The sequence below is a fragment of the Dicentrarchus labrax genome, unplaced genomic scaffold (assembly GCF_905237075.1).
Source record: "Dicentrarchus labrax unplaced genomic scaffold, dlabrax2021, whole genome shotgun sequence".
NCBI lineage: Eukaryota > Metazoa > Chordata > Actinopteri > Moronidae > Dicentrarchus > Dicentrarchus labrax.
In genome coordinates this window covers 20728529-20750086 of record NW_026136718.1, presented here as the reverse complement: position 1 = coordinate 20750086, position 21558 = coordinate 20728529, and the positions used below count along the sequence as shown (strand labels likewise).

At 38.7% G+C, this 21558-nt stretch overlaps 1 long non-coding RNA gene across 1 annotated transcript; it reads left to right on the top strand.

Annotated features, from left to right (window-relative positions):
- The first annotated feature begins 13675 nt into the window (after nt 1-13675).
- Nucleotides 13676-14281, top strand: LOC127350578 (uncharacterized). The gene is made up of 2 exons (XR_007880603.1): nt 13676-13838; nt 13946-14281. It is a non-coding gene; the product is annotated as an uncharacterized LOC127350578 (long non-coding RNA).
- The last annotated feature ends 7277 nt before the right edge of the window (nt 14282-21558 follow it).

The following is a 21558-nucleotide window of genomic DNA, read 5'->3' as shown; positions in this document are numbered from 1 at the left end:
ATGCTACGACAACTGGATCGACCTTATTACGGACTTTTTCACCGCACCGGCAGCTGAGAGTGAGAGTGACAGCGGCGGCTCGACCTCCGAGTCTGACTCGGATTTCGCGCTACCGACACCGGCCGGCTCCGATCGTGATGGCGAAGAAAGTGAGTGTGACGGAGGCCAGGAGGAAGATATTCCACTCGTGGCTGACCCGATGGTAGCATACAATGTCTCTGATTATAATTATGTAAAGCAGTAAAGTTTATTTATTTGAATATAAACTGTCTATAAAGGTCTTTCAATTCATTTGGAATATGGCGGAATGTTGATTGCTATCTTTAGAGCGCTTTTTCTCAAAAACAAGGTTTGGTGACAGTCAACCTTTGGAAGAGCGTGTCTCATACAATTTTAGAGTAGAAAAATAATTTTGGTATCGCCATAAAGCTGAGACTTTCCTCTTTACAGCCATGAAGAAAACTCAAAATGTGTTTCTGGGTCAAAGTTACTCAAAATGATGGAGCAGGTCACATAATAATTGTGGATTATTTATATCTGTTTAGGCTCACTTGTAAATTTAGACTTGACTACCAGATATAATCTCTAGAAAGTGTCCTAGGTGCCTATTTACCCACACTTAGTCATCTCTATCTACAATAAGAGATTAGAGGGGTTGCAGTATTGCGCTTTACTACACTTCACTGACAAAATGTGGCACAATTTTTCTTGCATAACTCTAGAGTTGTCAAAAAGCTGACACGAAAAGAGGCATTCTATCCGAGAAAGAAAGAAGAAATGTCTTGTGATTTTAATATGCACGCTAGAAAACATCTTGTTTTGATAGTTTTTTTTTGAAGTTTTACAACAGGCAAGATGGGCCACAGAATAAGCTGTTGCACATTGGGGGACAAACACACTCCCGTAGTACAGGGTGTCTTCAAGCGGACATCAGGTAGCAGAGATCAAGGTTGCAACTGGCCCATAAAAATGCCAGGGAAATGGAATACTGAACTATTGATCAGACAGTCCAGTAAGGTTGATGTTTGATCGGTGGGAAGGACGATCTCAGTGTGACCAGGGCAACTAAGCGCCCTGACAGCAAGTGCGACAACGCCACCCTGGGACTTTCACCCAGAGAATACCCACTTTCACAGGTTCTTATAGTACAGAGAAAAAGGAGCAGAGATGTGAATTTCCAGTTTCGACCACTACATTTACACAGATTTAATGTCACTCTCAAAAAACCATTTGGGATAGGTTAAAATTTACAATTTATTACCAAAATATACTTATATTCACTAAACAGGTAATTACCAGTACAAGGGAGAGGGGGGCTGTCAGGGAGGCCTACAGGAATGAGGGAGTGAGAGAAAAGGGGGGTCACCACCACCAGTAGGTACAGGGAAGAGGAGATCACACACACACACACACACAGCAAAACAATAAAGCACATAGTTAGAATACACAGCAACGTAAGCATGCACATAGAACCCAGACAGGGGGAAACCCTCCACCCAGTAACCCACCACCTGTAAGCCTATGACAGCCCACCTGTACAAACACTAAAAGAGCTCCACTATATCATTAACTCACAAGTTTGGTTTATGAAAGATGATAAATAAATCCGACAACTAAATTAACCAAGAAAACACAAGCCAACTATCAGAAATTAACAATCTACACAGTAAAACAAGGTAACCATATACAATAAATACATTTGTAGAAGGGCAAAAACAGCAGTAGCCAGAAGACTAGGTCATGGGAACAGACACCATGTTCCAGTTCCTACTGTAAAGAAAACACATACAAAATATATGGTGACATGTATACAATATAAACATTAATCCAAAAACATATGTTTCAGTCATTAAAATCTAAAGACCACTGAGAAGAATAGTACTCAAGACATACAACTTAAAGATTAACATACCTGCGAGTTACATGAACAATTTATCCAACTAGAATCTGGCACATACACACCGCACTCTTCTAGTGGAGGGAGCAGCAACTACCTTCAATTAGCTCCCATATTCCTGCCATTACACCTGCACAGATGTGAGGGAAGAATTTAATGCATGTGCCCACTATATGACAAACAAGCCAAGAACAATTCATACCTTAGTTGGGCATCGGCATCCCTCAAACAACTGTAGAGTCAGGGTAGGGTGAGGCAAAACCTACTGCTGACTGCTACACAGCTACATTTAAGGACTGAGAAGTGATTAGCCTCACCTGCTGACAATCAATGATTGCAGGGTGTGGCTAAACTAGAGTGGGGAGGGAACGCTACCCATCACATCAGCAAAGACAGATAATGTGTAATCGCAGTCATTCTCTCCTCACTCACTCAGCCCCTCTGATCTATGTTACGCAAGTATGCAAACGCAAAAGACAATCCCTGGCCCAGTCGCCATAACGGTATGACCCCGGTGAACAAAGACTTCATCCATAGTGGATACTGAAATTCAACCATATGCTACCAGCAGGTGGATTGTCTACTCCGGGTAGGGAGTGAGTCCTTACCCCAAGTGAAGGAGTTCAAGTACCTCGGGGTTTTGTTCACGAGTGAGGGTAGAATGGAGCAGGAGATTGGCCGGAGAATCGACCGCGGTATTGCGGTCCCTGTATCGCACTGTTGTCACGAAAAGAGAGTTGAGCCGAAAGGCGAGACTCTCGATCTACCGGTCGATCTTTGTTCCTACCCTCACCTATGGTCATGAGAGATGGGTCGTGACCGAAAGAACGAGATCCCGGGTACAAGCGGCTGAAATGGGTTTCCTCAGGAGGGTGGCCGGCATCTCCCTTAGGGATAGGGTGAGAAGCTCGGACATCCGCAAGGACTCGGAGTAGAGCCGCTTCTCCTTGGCGTTCGAAAGGAGCCAGCTTAGATGGTTCGGGCATCTGATGAGGATGCCTCCTGGCACGTCCAGCTGGGAGGTGGCCACGAGGCAGACCGAGGACCAGGTGGAGAGATTATATCTCAACACTGGCCTGGGAACGCCTCGGGATCCCCCAGTCAGAGTTGGCCGATGTGGCCAGGGAAAGGGAAGTTTAGGGTCCTCTGCTAAACTTGCTACCCCCGCAACCCGACTCCGGATAAGCGTATGAAGATGAATGCTACCAGCACTAGGCTAGACTTTTTTGGTTTTGTATGACTTGGTTTTGTATAACTGAGGTCTGTAATTATTTCACTGTTGATGAAATCACTGCATGAAGTGTGTGCACTTCCAGAGGGATGCTGGTGGTCCATTGGTCTTCAAGGATGGGGAGGAATACAGACTGGAGTCCTTACACTCAAGTAGCTTGTTAATTTGTGGTTATATCAAGATTTCTGACTACAGATACTGGATCAATTTGACCACCGATGGATTGTTGAGAAATGCATTAAAAAGCTCTCAGATTCCCAATAATTGAAGTTACAGTAATCAGTTTATCTTTATAACACTGAATAACTGATTATTATTCCTATTATTATTATTATTATTATTATTATTATTATTATTATTATAAGCAAATAAACAATTTGGGGAGAGACTGCACCACCAGGAAGGTCAGTGTAGAGTTATACGTAAAAAGTTAATTGTCACATATTATGAATAAAGCACACACAAACCAATTTGAACCAAATATAACCGTTAACTGTTAGCACTCAGTTTACCCATTCACGGAAACCTAAGGTGACTCAAACCACATACAGCACACATGCAAGATGGCTTGCATCAGCTGCCTTCAAGTGAGCCTCCCTACCACCTAGACTGCCCGTTACCTTCCCTTCCACATATACAAGCATTTTGTTGTCCAGACTTTAAAATGATTATTTTCAGATTGTTTAGGAATGAAATAAGACCATGTTGCTTTATTCCTTGTCCAAATATAGAATTAATTTATTCCACATAATCAGGCGTTCACATTCATCATTTATGCTGAATATTATTTGATATCCCAAAAATAAGTTGTGACATTCTTTTGATTCATTTCATTTTTTCATTTTTCTCTAGGTCAGGAATATCCACAGAACTATGCTGTGGTCAGTCTTTCCATATGCATATCCACAGCTGCATCTACAATTATCTTCAGGACATTAGAAGAGGTCATTCTCACCCTGGCGTACAGTATGAAGTGCTTTTGGTGAAGAATGAAGCCAGACGTGTCCCAAACTTGAGTCTTACACTTCCTGGGTTCCTCTCCAAGACACCTCTTGACATATTTGATCTCCATTTAGCCCTACTCATCTCTCTGTGCTCCATCACATTTCATCCCATCTCTTTACAGTACACAAAGGTCTTTTACCCCTCTATTCCCAGCACTAATTCATTCATCCCTACCTTACTTGTCTTTCCAACAGACTGGCCTCTGAACATATAGAGTTGTATAACATATATAATACCTAAAGGAATGAGAGGAATGCTATGCTGCTGTTTCACAATGCATGCAGGGGAAATGGTTAATGATATTAATCTATACTTCCTCTTCATCACAAACAAGATAATCAACGCAAGAGCATTTCAAATGGCTGTGACCAAGCAATACCTAGATAAGACCCAGAATAAACTGAATTCTGAGACGACGCTGCTGGACCAAAAGTAGTGATTTGATTTACAATTAATTAAAATGGAAGAGACTTTGGTTAACTAGTACCAAGAATTGAAGGCTTATGCCATAAGGGCCAAAACATGGGATACATTAATGAATGACAATAAATAAACACATGAATTAAAAAGAAAAAAGAAAAAAAGAACACTGTGGGGGTGAACTGGACAGAGTAGAGTTATGTCATAATGGTTATTTGTCACAAAAGCTTTGGAATTTTCTACACTGTGAAACTGTGTGTACAGTGCTCTTATAAGATAAATACTCAGTATCTTAAATCACTTTTCCCTAACCAAGAGATTAAAGAGTTGGTTTATCTGCTCAAATGTAAGCAACAAATGTTAGCATGCCTAGTTGACTATCTACAAACAATTACCAACATAATTTCCAAATACAAGGGATATGTCTTTAGTTATATAATATAGTGTATTATTATATAATTAAATCAATACGTGGGGCTATAGTTAACATTAGATAATATAGTTTGGAAATACAAACATTAAAGCATGAATGTAACAGCTGTGTCTAACACAGGTTTGTGTTCGACTGTCTTTCTACGAGTGGGACTTTGTCACTGACGAAGATCTCTCTCTGGGCTCTAAACCACCAACGATAGAAAGCATCAAGCAGTTTTCATTCATCGTCGTCAGCCCTCTGTTGGCTATAGTCAACACGCACTATACGCAAATCTATTGGCTATTGGTTTGCATGTTTTACCATCCATTACTGCAGTAGCAAGTAGTAGTGACTCTGTGACTGCAGCATGGATAGTAAGCTTGTGTGTCCGTTTTTTCGCCAAAGTTGAAGTTTGCCACGACTGTTGGAGCAGCTGCACAGGTTATTCCTTACTTCTGAGAGATCATTGCAAAAGGAACATTACGTAGAAAGTAAAGGGAGTAAAGCCAAGTTGTTCACATCCGATACTTGCCTGGATTTATGTATGCTTTTTAGTCTTTTTTAAATTTTCAAATACAGGAAGCTGTAAAACTTAATAACCAGCCATTCTGTTCCCAATCCGATCAGATAAAAGCACTTATTGTTATAAATTATGGTTGCATGGGTGCTTTGCACCTGAAAATGTTTTTGTCATTCTTTGACTAAATTAAATAAAAAACTACATTTATATTGAATGCCATATCTGCGTATATTGAAAGAATGTAAACTTTCCTATTAAATTACTCTCAATATCTAGTGTTAGCACCCCAATATAATCGTTGAGCTCCCTCTCAGCACCATTTTTCTTTCTGTGACAAAGAACACCATTATTGTGAAAACCAGTCATAAACTCACGTTGCCACTCAATTTCTCAGCATATATATACTGTTACACAGTAGCTATCTAGTCATATCTGTCTTATGTCATGACAAAATTAGAATAATGTTTCCTTTGGTGCTGTGTGACTGAGAGAGCCTCAACATTGAGCATGAAATGCCAGTACAGATCTTCCAGGCTGTGTGTTACCACAGAGGCATCAAACTTATGCTGCAGTGTACGTAAACCACATGCATCATACTGCATGTACTTAACTAAAGGCTGTCTAAAAGATGTAGACCTGGACTGTGAAAATTGAACTTTTTTTTATGCTCTGGAGGTGATAGAGGTGTGAAAGGGGTTCAAAGCAATCCGAACACTTCCTTCTCTCCCTAATACAAGGAAAAATATAAAGACTGAAACTGTCAGTGATATGTGCCACTGCTCTTCAGTAGCTGAGCTGTGCTGTGAGTAAAGTCTAGAATTGCTTGCTTCACATAGATTTAATGAAAGTATGCTTTACTTTGATGTTACCTAGTGATACAAACAAAAAGACTGAAAAAATACGAATGTGATTTCGTTAATTTAAACAAAGCGACATGGTTTGACTCTTTATGGTACCGCTGTTTTTTTTTTCTTTCTCTGTTTTACAACTACCTGCTACTAAGTGAACTGTGATTTGCTCAGCACTAATAGAAGAAAATAAGAACAACCCTAGGTTCCTCTTCAGCACTGTAGCCAGGCTGACAGAGAGTCACAGCTCTATTGAGCCACATATCCCCATAAACTTAAGTAGCAATGACTTCATGAGCTTCTTCTATAATAAAATTATTACTATTAGAGAAAAAATTAATCACCAACTGCCATCAACAGTTATCAGTGGCTCTCCAAGTTCAGGGACTTCTGTCAATGTAAACTTAGATATATATTTAGACTGTTTTTCTGCTATCGATCTTCATCAGTTAACTTCAATCATTTCTTCATCGAAGCCATCAACCTGTCTATTAGACCCGATCCCAACTAGGCTGCTTAAAGAAGTTGTTCCCTTAATTGGCACTTCTTTACTGGATATGATTCATCTATCTTTATTATCAGGATATGTACCACAGTCCTTTAAAGTAGCTGTAATTAAACCCCTTCTTAAAAAGTCCACTCTTGACCCAGGGGTTTTAGCCAACTATAGACCGATTTCTAACCTCCCCTTCCTCTCTAAGATTCTGGAGAAAGTAGTCGCCAAAGAGTTGTGTGATTTTCTACATAACAATAGTTTATTTGAGGATTTTCATTCAGGATTTAGAGTTCATCATAGCACAGAGACAGCTCTGGTTAAAGTTAATAATGACCTTCTGACTGATTCTGACAATGGACTTGTCTATGTACTTGTATTATTAGATCTTAGTGCTGCATTTGACACCATTGACCATAATATTCTTTTGGGGAGACTTGAGCATCAAATTGGCATTAAAGGAACCGCACTAAGCTGGTTTAAGTCATATTTATCAGATCGCTCGCAGTTTGTACATGTTAACGATGAATCTTCAATAAATACTACAGTTAGTCATGGAGTTCCACAAGGTTCTGTACTTGGACCAATACTATTTACTTTATATATGCTCCCTTTAGGCAACATTATTAGGAATCACTCCATTAACTTTCACTGTTATGCAGATGATACACAGTTATATCTATCAATCAAACCCAATGAAATTAATCAATTATCTAAATTACAAACATGTCTTACGGACATAAAATCCTGGATGACCTGCAATTTTCTGATGTTAAACTCAGAAAAAAACAAAATTCATGTTCTTGGCCCCAAAAACCTTAGAGACTCATTGTCTAAAGATAAAGTCACTCTAGATGGCATTAACTTGGCCTCTAGCACCACTGTCAGGAATCTTGGAGTTATCTTTGATCAGGATTTGTCATTTAACTCCCACATAAAGCAGACCTCTAGGACTGCCTTCTTTCATTTACGTAATATTAGAAAAATTAGACACATACTATCACAGACAGATGCAGAAAAACTAATCCATGCATTTGTTACTTCAAGGCTGGATTACTGCAACTCTTTATTATCAGGTTGCCCCAATAAGTCCATTAAAACGCTCCAATTAATTCAGAACGCTGCAGCACGAGTACTGACAGGAACTAGAAAAAGAGATCACATCTCTCCTGTACTAGCTTCTCTGCATTGGCTCCCTGTAAAATGTAGAATTGAATTTAAAATCCTCCTCCTCACCTATAAAGCTCTTCATGGTCCGGCCCCTTCAGAGTCCTGAACCATCCCTTAGTTATGCTGCTATAGGCCTAGACTATCGGGGGATTTCCCATGGTGCACTGAGCTCCTCCCTTCCTCTCTCTTTATGCACTCATTCATGTCCCATTAATGCATGTTACTAACTCCACTTCTTCCCCGGAGTTCTTGTGCTTTCTCGTCTCGCAGGTTCTCAGGGATCCTGGTGGAGCCTCCTGCCATGGTCCTGCTTGACTGCCATTGCCAATACTGTTGTTGCTGTGCACCTGTCTGTCTGTCTGTCTCTCGCTCTCTCTGCCTCTCTCTCTCTCGCTCTCTCTCTCTCTGCCTCTCTCTCTCTCTCTCTCTCTCTCTCTCTCTCTCTCTCTCTCTCTCACCCCAACTGGTCGAGACAGACGACCACCCACCTAGAGCCGGAGGATCTGTCCTAGGTTTCTGCCTTTTAACAGGCAGTTTTTCCTTGCCCTTGTCGCCAAGTGCTTGCTCATGGTGGTACTGTTGGGTCTCTGTAATTAATGTTAAAGAGTTCGGTCTAGACCTGCTCTATTTGAAAAGTGTCCTGAGATAACTTCTGTTATGAATTGGCGCTATACAAATAAAATTGAATTGAAAAATTGAATTGAATTGAATTGCTTCAGTTTTTTTTTTTTTTTTTTTGAAGTGGCAAGTTTTGACTTTATATGGTACAGCTATTTTACAGTGAAAACTTGACAACTAACAAGCCAATCATGGTACGCAAATTAAGTATGGCTTAAAATGAAGTCTTAATGATTTAATGCTGTTTAAAAGATGTGATACATGTTATATTAGAGATTGTATGTCACCCCGCTCTTAAATATGACTTTATATTAATTAAATGCATCACTGCTTTGTGCATCATTCAACAAATTCAATTATTTTGCACCTCTTATATATTGTTTCTCACCATGTTCTCTCAGTACCTCCCACAAAGCCCCTAAAGTCCCCAGAAGGAAATATTTTTTATCTTAAGTTATTTATTTTTTGGGCACAAATTAATTTACTATAAATTCACATGCATCTCTAAGGGCTTCAGATGCACACAGCTGTCATATAATGGAGAGAACTTAGCTTATCAAGTTTTATTTTCACCTCTGAATGTCATACCATAAAATTCTTGCTGCTCTTGCTGAAATCGCATTCTGTTTAGAGGGGCATGGACACTTCAGTAAAACGGGTGAATAACAGAAAGCTATCTTTCTCAACTATCTTATCAACCAGCTCACCCACCAATAACATAGCAAACTGACTGCTTAAATAAAGCAATGAACACAGTAATGTTTCAAACATAGTGGAGGAATCAGCAAACATATGCCTATAAAGCCATAAGATAAATAACTTGTGCGCACAAGATAATAACTTGTGCCCACAAGATAAAGAAATATTTCTTTTTGGGGACTTTGGGGGCTCCATACCTTCATTCCTGTTCCTGCCAGAATTAAAACAACAAAAAAGACAACACTGCCTCCTTGTGAGGAAAGTGTATTGATGCAGCAAGAATAGTTTCTCTATTCACTTCATGAAAAAGAGCTGAAGCCTTCCAATCATTTTATAGATCTAGAGTAGTCAAGAAGGTGAAAAGAAAAGTAGAATTCTACTCAAGAATAAAATGTTGGTGATTTTAATATGCAAATGAAGCCTTTTGGAGCTTTTTTGAGATATACAACGTCGTTGTTTTGATATAGAAGTTTTATTGCATTTTGATTCTTTTCATAAGGTCTATAACTTAAACTCACTCCTGCCCTCTCTCTTGCACAGGACGTAATTCCCTTTAGCCTGAGCAAATAAAGTGCTGCACTGTAGCCTCCAGAGATGACGAGTCTAAACAGGACAAGAGTAACAATGCACATCAATATTTGCAATGAAAATAAAAGCGTTTTGACACATTTGTCATGGTCAAGAGTAGAGGGTGTCTTAAAGGACGTTGGATAGTAGACGAGATCAAAGTTGCGACTGGACCATAGAAATGCCAGAAAAATGGAATAGTAAACCATTGATTAGACAATCAAATAAGGTTGATCCTAGCCAGACAGCTATGTACAATCAGTCATTCTCTACTCACTCCTTTGTTGTGTACAGTTCTCTGGTAAGGTCTTGTTTGTGCAAGGAGTTTTGTTTTGCATGTCTTTGCAAAATAAACTTTTTGCACTGTATGTACTGTCTCCCCCCCTGCGTCCACACAAACAAATTCTTTGCTTGCTTTCTTAAAAGCCCTTTTGTCTTGTATTTTTAATGCTGCTTTGACACATAGCCTTTGATATAATGCATGCGCATTGTCATTGTTATTATGGTCTCTGCTCCCGACCATGTCCTTCAGCTGCATTTTCACTAGCTAAGGTGAGCATGCTATGTCTATATCCTTTTATAGTGTAAGCTCTGCACCCTGGTTGTGCAACATTTCATGCACCCACGGAGAGTCTGTGGCCATCATATTCTGTTTACCTATTGTAATCTATCTGTAGCTTCTTAGTTTTGTCCTCTGTAAGTGTCCGAGTGCACATCTCTATATTTCTCCTCAATCCACAAAAGAAGATAACTTTTCTCTTAACTTTTCTCACACAGGGGCTTTTTTGCTAGTGGCTAAAGTGACTAAGAGGGTCTGAAAATTCATCAAGCTGACAATACAGAAGGCAATGGAAGAGGTAACCAAGTGTACAGTTGGGAGGGGTCACACACTTGTTGTTTTCCTCAACAAATTTAAATACATTGAAAATAAATAGCAAATAATAAGAGACAGGTCCTTTGACGGCACTCACACTTTTTTTACTTTTCAGTGAGATAAACAAATTGGTACTTTCTCAGCATTGAAAGAAATGTGTTCTTACACCCTAACCTAAAAAAATTACAGATAACGAAGCGAGGGGTGCTACATTGCTGTTTCACAACCCAGGCAGAGGAAATGGTTGATGATGTTAATCTATTCGTCTTGTTGATCCCAAACAACATAAACTATGAGAACTATAAGAGAGAAAGATACTGAACCCTTATTTCTGAAATGTTAGTAAAGGCTGAAAGGCTGTAGTCGGATTCTAAAATGGAAGGGACTGAAGAATAACTAATAACAAACAAAGAATGCATGGCTAGACTGGACCCTTAGTGTAGTGATGCCGAAAAGGTTATCTGTCACGAAATATGTACGCATATGACTGAGTACACTCACAACACTCCATCCCTCAGTGATTGTCCAACCATAGCTTGGCAAACATGATTACTGCAGCCCTGTTAAGCTTTGGATTTCTCTACTTGGTAAAAAAGCAAAAGCAGTTGGTTTATCTGCTCTGATGCAAGCTGCAATTGTTAGCATGCTAACTAGCTACAAGAGTAACCAGCATAATTTCCATGGGGCACGTCATTAGTTATATAATGCTGTATATTATTGTATGCCTATTAATATGTGGGGCTACAGATAACATTAGTAAATACTGTTTGGAGATACAAATATTTAAGCATAAATGTAACCACTTTGTTTATGGTCTGACTTGCTGTTTCTATAGTAAGCATCCAAACCATCCAATAAATGATGTGGATGCTTTCACAACCAGGAACATGATGTCTCCCTCAGTTGAACATGACACAGCCTTTCAGAACTTTGCCATATGTTTAGGTCCCCAGCACATAAAATACCTGCTTATCTTATTCAATTTTTTTTCAGTTGTTGTCTGGAAATCGCTTAGGTTTTTGTGCAGCTATCTTTCCGCGAATAGGACCTATCAAGCAGTTTTCATTCATCATTTTCTGCCCTAGTTTGGCTATGGTGAAGAGCCATATGCTCTGGAACCATCTGCAGCTATATTGCGTAGACACCTTTCCATTCCAAGTTTTCAGATATGTGAATTTCAAAATTAGAATAATTTCCTTTGGTGCTGTGTGACCTCTGACAGCCACAGCATTTAGCACAAAATACTAATACTAATAGAGATCATCAACTCTGTGTGTGTTACTAGAGAAGTATCAATATAATGTCACATGTAAAACACATGCACCACACTGTATGTGCTTAAACACTGTAGACTTGTATTATGTATTATCTAATTTGAACTTTTTTCATGCTCTGGAGGTGTGAAAGGGATTCAAACCAACATTGTTTGCATGCATGAAAACTTCCTTCTCTCCCTAATACAAGGAAGCATTTAAAGACTGAATTGTCAGTGATGTGTGCCACTGCTCTTCAGTAGCTGAGCTGTGCTGTGATCTCACCATGTTTATCCACTGTAAACTGGTAATACTGATACTTGCACTGACTCCTGATCTCAGAGCATGAGGAAGTAATTCAACTCTCAGTACTGTGAGACATACAGTGCAAGAGGATAGACTGACTCATTTAAGTGAGTTTCTTTGATCACTCTAGTTTATATGTGCACAATGTGTATAATGTTTGCACTTTTTTTCTCAATTGATTCAGGGGAAATGTTTGGAGGAATTTAATTCTGGGCCCCTTGATAAGATTTCAAACCCCTACAACAGCCCAACAACTTCCATTGAAAATGCAACAGTTATTGTTATCTATTTGGAAAATATGCTTTATGACACCTTCATGAATCGTGAAATAATTTCAGGTTTTTGATTTATTTTTGTTTAAATGCAATGAATTCAATGTTATGTACAAAAAACTTACTTCCAGAGAACTTTCTTGCACTTAAAGGAGACCTAGTATGCTAATTTCCAGCTCTATATTTTTATTCTGGGACTCCACTAGATCAGCTTTGCATGATTTATAGTTCAAAAAACATCCTTATTATCTCATTCTGTCCCTTTATGCAATTCATACTGTCTGAAATAAGCTGTCCCTCCCTGAAAGCCCACATCCAACTTTGCCAAAGTCTGTTAGTCAGTGCCCAGTGAGCGCTTCATCTTCTTGCTGTGGTGCTCGACTGCACAATAGCTTCAATAACTTGAGCAACTTGAGCTTGAGCAATAGCAATAAGGGGCACGGAATTTGATGAAGTTATTCTTTGTCAGACCACAAATGAGACAAGAATTAGATTGAAAAAACAGGATAGGTCACCAGCCTTAGTGGACAAACTTTGATAACTGATGAACAGTGATTTTGGTGAAACTGGATCCTACTTTATGAGGAAAATATTTTCTAGTTTTCCCTCTGATGACCTCTGACTGTTCTGCTTTAACTGTTATTTAAGAAATTTCTGACTGACGCCTGGAGTTTAGCAAAGAAGTCTCATATCTGAGATTTTTGTTTACATGGATCACTTTTACATATTTTTATCTAGTTATTTATTTTAAACTTTGGTCATGTTTTATAGGTCCCCTTTAATTTAGTCATTTCAGGTCCATGGAGTCTTACTGGGAGTTCACAATGGAGTACAGCATAGACCTGTGGAACAAGCATTTCCACATAAAGACTACAATGCAACTGACTTTAAAAATTATATGATGCTTCTCAAGGTAAAAAAAAATAAAAGAAAAAAGAAAAAAAAGAAATGTATGTCATTTCCATTTGTTTCTCATTATGCTCTATTGAATGCATTAATCAAGAACATGCTGTAAACACTGATATTTATTTGATCTTTTAAATATATGTATATCTCTCTCTGTTCCTCAAGTTGAGCTCCAAGGCGAATTGTGAATTTCTGCCAAAATCATGTAGCATCTCTGGCTGGGGAAGTACAGACAGGGAAATAAAACATATGCCTCCTGTATTCATGGAAGTCAATGTAACATTCATTGACAATGAGTGGTGTCATAAGGAAAACTCGTACTGCTGAGGGAGAGACTGGACCGGGTAATGTACATACATTTGCGTAACATAACAAGGACAAACAAATGTTGGTCAACAATGATAATTAATTATGTTGAAGCAATGTCTGCATACTTTGTATGTATTTCCAGGGGGACTCTGGAGGTCCATTGGTCTGCAAGGGTGGGATGGCAAATGGTGTGGTGTCGCAGGCTTCAAACCAACAAAAATCTATTGTTATTCCAAGATTCCTGACTACAGACGCTGCATTGATTCAATTATGAAGAATCATGACATGTAACTGATTGATAAAATCATAACAGTTGGATTCACAGTTTGTATAGAGAGCTGTTAATTGAGATGCTAATATCAAGACTGATTCCATTGCACTGAGACGGTTTGCTTCACACAGATGTAATCCTATCCTTTACTTTGATGTTACCAAATGATACAAATAAATCTGTTTCAAAACATGGAAAATATACAAATGTGATTGGTTCATTTAAAAAAAACAACATTACAGCTGTTTTTTTCTGCTGAAAAATGAAACCAAGGACAAGCAAAAATATGTGTTTTTCCTATTAACTGTAGTGCTAAAAAATACATTTGAAAAACTCAGTGACTCTTCCCAGAAATCATGACTTGGTAACCCAAGATAATCCACTGAGTTTGTTGTGTACGTATCACTGCACAGAAGAAAGCCTGCATCTGCTCATGGACAAGAGGCTCTTGCTCTTGACAGCGCAGGAAGTGAACATTAATCGCATCCTCCTTGGTTGAGCTCTATCAAGCTCAAAAATGCATGCTTCCCTATGTGCGATACAGTCTAGTTGGATACATAGCACCACAGGTAATGTAAATATGTACTTTTTTATTTTAGGGTGAACTGTCCCTTTAAGTGTAGATATAATAGACGAAGTTCATGTGATATTAGATACTGTATGTTACCCTGTTCTTAAATACAATGTTATGCATAATCTCCTAGATCAATGATCAAATGAGAACACAAGATACTCCAGGTTTATTTTGTACATATTTGTAAACAATAAACTGTTTCTCTTTCACCATTTTCTCTCAGTACCTCTGTTCATTCCTGCCTCAAACACTGCCTCCTTGTGAAGAAAATGTATTGATGCAGCAAGAAGAGGTTCACTATTCACTTCTTGAAGTCAGAGCTGAAACTTTCCTCTCATTTATAAACTCTAAACAAATCCCTGCAGTGCTGGATAGAGTACTGAAAAAGTATACTCAAGTAAAAGTGAAAATTAACACTTGAGAAACCTACTTAAGTAAAATGAATTTTAATTAATTTAAAAAAACAACAGATCACTGTAGACCACTACAAAATGTCATCATCCAAATATCAAAGATTTATGTTAAACATAAAAAATGACCATAGCTAACATTAGCTAGCTATAGTCCACATGTGCATGTGCAATTTATGTGCTTGCTGAGGTAAGAGGAGTTTTTAAAAGCAGAGATCTCTGTGTTTTCCGGCAGGCATAGCAAGCACTTCATCATGTATCTGTTTCTCAGATGTGGCCAGGGATTGTTGCTGAAAGATGCCTCTTGTTTTGGGTTAGCTCAGTCATAATTTTTCTTCCAGACAGCTGGTAAATTGCCATCTGCAATAGAGGAGCTCCCCAGACACTCAATCCCTGCATGTGAAGCAGAGTTTTAAAAGTATAAAATAGATAACTGGCTCAAGAATATACTTGAGCAAAGAGTAGAAATACAGTTTTAAAAAAAAGGAACCTGAAAAGTACTTGTTACTTACTCGTGTTCATTACTTGTAACTTGTTACTACCCTAGCATTGTGCTTTGGGCATATTAATGCTCACAAGCAGAAGAAACCTTTTGAAATTGGTGACTGTATCAGCTTGGCTTTAGCACCACCATCAGGCGGTTTCCATTTTTTACATGACCATATTATTGACTGTATTATTAAACACATATACTGGCAGTATGCATGTACATGCACACTATATTTACTGTACATATATTTACACAAATAATAACTTTTGCTGAAAACCCATTTGGAAAGTCTGCTAATTAAAAATATCTAATTTACTTGTGTATTCATATGAGGAGGCAACCACTATGACTCTTTGTTGAAGCTAATTTACAGTCATAATAAGATATAGTCCTTCTAATGGTCACTGAGCAAACCAGAGACCCAGGGCTGGGCAGAGGCCAGAATACAGAAATGAAAAAACTTATTGGTTTTAAAAAATGCTGCAATAATCGTGTTGTGTTTCATGACACAGGTTGATTAAATCAAGTAATTTAATTAATTATTTGAGCGTTACGTTGAAGGACAAAGCAAGCATGCTTCTGTCTTTATTCAGGTTAATTTTAGATCTTGTACCACTAAATTAAAATGAACACTGCAAAATTCGAATCCTACTTTATTTTGTAATGGGATGGATGGATGTACTCAAGGGGACATTGAACATTTGTCATACTAATAAATGAGGGTAAGTGCTTTTAGAGTTTCCAGAAACAGTCGCAACGAGGCATGATGAGGACTGTGGAACAGTGGAAACACTACATAACAACCTACTTTAGTTACATCACTGTGATACTCACCATAGCTGTTATACAGTAGCTAGCTTGCTCTGTAGTGGATCTCCATATCATCTCCTATTCCTAAAATGTAGGAGAGACAGGGAACAACAGCTTGTGAAAACAGACAACAATCTTTTTAGAATTTTACTTTGATTGCATCCTGTGAGCTTCTTCAAAACATTATGCTGTCCTCATAAGCACCATGCATCACCAGATGACCTCCTTGATATTATTCTCCATTCTTCTGTATCCTCATCTGAAGCTGCTTTATTTACTGCCTTTACTGTTTATACCCTGTTTGTTGTTGGGGCGGCAGTAGCTCAGTCTGTAGGGACTTGGCTTAGGAACTGGAGGGTCACCGGTTCATGTCCCACAGACCACAATACGGAGTGTGGACTGGTAACTGGAGAGGTGCCAGTTTCACCTCCTGTGCACTGCTGAGGTGTCCTTGAGCTAACCCCAAGAAACTGCTCATGGGGTGCTACTAATGTGGCAGCCCCATCACTCCACCAGCTCTCTCCCTGTTTGCATGTCCACAAGTTCATGAAGTGTGTATTTCAGCCTGTGTGTGTGTGTATTTAAAAAAAGGGGATTAATAAAGTATATATCTTCTTTCTCTTCCCTTTGAAGTGTCATTTCACAGAGGCACAAAAAGGTGAACCATTTGGCTTAGTATAAAGCACCAAACACCACCCTGTTGCTAGTATTTCCCACATTATAGAATTGCGTATAAGCAACTGCTACATACCGCATATTCACTTAAGAAATATTAACCGCACTGCAATACTCCCCACATAAATAACTCTGCAACTTCTTTTAAACTTCTTTAATTTTAAATTTTTGTTGTTTATTTGATTTGTAAGTTGAATCATAACTGGCCTTGGGTCTAACATTATCATCAGGTGATTATTACTGCATAAATGTAGTTTATTTATTGTTTATTTTTATTTGCTTTTATGATTATTATTATTATTATATTATTACGCTAATTGCTGTTTGAGGTGGGTTACATTTAGTAGCACTAGTTTATGGCAAACATTTCCCAATCTGAATAGAAAATAAGGGTGCCATTGTTGTTCATCTTATAATGTGGGGACTGAATTAAATAAAAAATATAACTGTTTACTTTTCGACATGTGTACCATTTTGTCTTTTCTCTTTCCTCGGTTAGGCTGTCCTTAATTTTGGTATATTTAGCTGGCTTGTTGGGCTGTTTTACAGCAGGTATTTTTGTCTTTGCATCAAAGAGAGATGTATCTAATAATATTAACAAGGGCTTTGTTCCCTTTCATTGTCCTAGCAACAATGAGGCTGCATAAATAACATCTGAGCCCTGGAGACAGTGCAACTTAAATGGAATGCAACCATCATTTATTTGTTATTTATAATACCTCTGCTCATCCTATGACATGTCGAAGTGTCAAGTGTTTGGAAAAAGGCCTGAAGACGTAACCAGTGGTAGAATGAAACTTGAACATCTTCACAAGTTCTGTACTTTGTACAAATTTTGGCCTACTAGTACTTTATTATAGTATTTTCATATTTTGACTTTGTATTGCACTACATTTTAGAGGTAAATATTGTACTTTTTACTCACATATATTTATTTTACTTTTCAGATTACAGTTGAAGCTGACATAAAATAAGATACATAGATGCATAATAATGCACAAGTTGTTAACATTAGCTTCACTTAAAATTATTTAAATGAGTCAGGGGTCTTAATACTTTTCCATTCAATTCAATTCAATTTTATTTGTAAATCGCCAATTCATAAAAAAGTTATTTCAGGACATTTTTGAAGTAGAGCAGGTCTAGACCCAACTGTGCCCACCATGAGCAAGCACTTGGCAAGGAAAAACGTCCTTTTAGGAGGCAAAAACCTCGGACAGACCCCGGCTGTAAGTGGGTGGCGGTCTGCCTCGACAAGTTGAGTTGAGTACTTCTTCCAGTACTGGTGGTCTGTTTCTTTAATATATGCAAGAAGCAAGAAGCATAGGTCCCGTAGACTTTGATGTTCCCAAATAGAAAGTTAACATTATCTTTCCAGTTGTCTTGAACAACAGTGGATATTTAAGGATTTGTGTTGGCATGTGAAAGCTGATAAAATGGCCAGATCTGTATCTTCAAGGGTAAAACAAGGAAGACTGTATATATACATATACAGTATATATCTATTACAGTAAGAGGCTTGAACAAACTGATGCTATCCTACATTAGTCCACTAGGTGGCGGCACTGAAGCTTGACAAATTCCCTCAAAAGACCCACTGCTGTTGCATGCAATTTGTTTCATAGTTGTTAACTTTAGGCTTGAGGGAAACCTGACAAGACACCCTTTTAGTGGTGCGTAAGGTGCAGAAAATGTTATAATATCATTTATATTCAGAATGCAATATGGCAGGGTAGGAAAATATGTAATTAAATGTAATGGGTTAGAATGATAAACAAGTTATAATCATTAACCAAGTCTGAAAGGCAGACTGTCAAGATGTTAAAGCTAAAAAAAAGATAAAGTTAAAGCAGGAAGATGATCTATGAAGGTGATTTATTGTTGACTACCATTACATCTGCAAGCTAGAATTCAGATACACTAGCAATAAGCTGTTTTGAAACGGTGATCCTGAACTGTCTTTAAACCAAATGTGCTTGGTGTAGGCAATTGAGATTAGAAAGTTAAGACCACAGTCAGGTTAAAAATAGAAATAGATACTGCTGCAGTAAGCACTCTAACTTCTGAACTACTGTACCCTTTTTCTACCTCAGCACCTCCTACACACAAGTGCACCTCATGGCTTCCTGTGCAACACCACAGTTTTCCATTGTGGTAGACTTAGACCTATCAGGCTTCACTGACAGCTTTAGTCAGGTGAGAAGCTGCAAAATAGTTCTGTAGAGACATTTAAAGAGAATACACACACAAACACACACATATATATATATTAAGAAGAATTGTGTTTATGCAAAAAAATAATGCCTTAATTGTTCTTCTGGTGCACACCTGTTGATTTAATGTGCCAGATTTCTTCCCCTTAAGCAAAATCAACCTGACAAACAGAAAACAATGAGGCAATCAGCCAGTTACAGAATAAAAATGTTGTGTGAGGCATTGTTTCTTTTTTTAAGTGTCCCAAACTGTAAATGTTTTTCTTTTCTATTTCTGCCATGTCATTTCTAAAATTTTATTTATATGACAGAAGGGGGCACTCTAAGCAAACCTATAGCGGGCTTTCTCCTGCAAGTTGGAGTCTGGACCAGTACCTCCTCTGAGAGGTTCATTGACTGCAGCCTACAAGTACTGTGTCCTGCACTTGACTCTCTGTTTGATGTTGATTGCTATTCTGGTGCCGCAGTTTTGCAGGGACTTGAAGATTCGATGCTTCAGTGGTCGAATGCAGCAGCTTTGTTTACATCAGATGATTATTTAGTTATGATAATTTATTTTACTGCATAACACAAATCAATGCACTTTTGAAAATACCAACAGATATATTACAGAGATAACAATTATATGAGATTACTGTGTGAGTGGCTGGTTTTAATCATTCTACCCAATACTGTGATTATGAGGCTCACATAAATGTAGTAATGTAGTACCACAGTCCTGAACTGAAAAAGCTGCCTGTGTACCTTTAAGAGGCAAGATCACATTGTTATTCTGGGTTTGTCCACAGGCCGACTGTGGAGGTGGACAGATAGTGGTTCTGAGGGTGGTGTGTGGGGGAGAGTGAAGGTGTGGGAGGGGCGTGTGTAGGAGTCTCCTAATATGAGTCTCCAGGGACGAGTATGGATTAGAAAGAGAGGGAGAGAGAGAGAGAGACACTGTGCTGTGGATAAGATGTCCTTTGGATGCATCCCATGTTTTACAGCACGTCCAAGGAGGCAGAGATTGATCCTGTGCTCCCCTGTTCTCCAGAATGGTGTTGCGGGCTGAACACTCAAGGCTAAGCCGCCCATTAACGAGCCAATAATTTGTGTCATTATGTGAAGACTGCAGCTGGTGCCACTGATGCACTGCTTCTCACATGTCAGGTCTGAAGACTGAAGGGAGTCTTATAGCGCTGCTCATTATAAAGACGGCCTCTCATCCCTGCTTCCATCCTTTGTCTTGGAAGCATGCGTGGCAAAAAAAAAGGCTTGGCCTGGATAGCTTATTTATTTCCTCCCCAGCTCCCTTTTTGAAACACAGCATGCTCAATATAAAATCAATGTATTAAGTGTTCTCGAGTATGCAGAGTGACGTGCTGCCATTCCCACTCTTTGCCTTTGGCTGTGATTACAGCTAATTTGAATGATTGAAATGCTTCCATAGTGGAGCTGGAGTGACTGAAGTGAAGGGCTCACACAGATGAAGGGGGAGGAGGCGAGAAAGGCTTGGCTCTACTCCAGGTGGAGGAGGTGAGTCATTCCCCACACAGATAGACAGTCTATCAGTGTGTGTGTGCGTGCGTGTATGTGTGCATGTTGCCCAAATTGTTGTTGAGAGAATAAAATAGTGCTGTGAGCAACAGAGTGATAAAGAATGAATGCCACTGTATACATTGTGCATCTCTGTGTGTTTGTTTGTGATTTTGTGTGCCGATTACAGTGGGTATCTCTGGTTAATCTGTGTATTCTGCAGATGAATAGTGACTGTATGTATGATCTTTAGGCCAGCTGACTCCAATTCCCAAGGTGGGCGTATGATTCACGTGGCTCAGAATCAAATGAAATAAGGGCAAATAGGAGTTTCAGTAGACTAAAAGCATGATTTGATGTTCTCTGTTAAGTTATTGTGTGCACGTGTTATATGTTATATTTGTATTTTCTATATATTTTTTCAAACTAAAAAAAACAAAAACAACCAGTGGATCTCTTCTGAAAGAGGCCTGACCAAAATAGTTAGTTCTTAAGCATGCATTCATATTGTACATTTGTACACTTTTCATCAACTGTGCATGTATATGTACGTGTGCAGAATGCTGGTTCATTTGTTTATGTTGCACGCATCTGCAACTTTTTTAGGCCGCCTGACAGTGAGGTGGGCGTCAGATTCATGTGGTCTCAGGCATCAAACTAAATGAGGGCAGTATAAGTTTCAGTAGCAGGTCCTTTAACGTAAGTGTCATATTTTATTTTTATATTACATCTCACCTCTTGTCTCTTGAGTCTGAGACCTCCTTTACGAGAGTTGTGGACTAAAGCATGCAAGCACACAG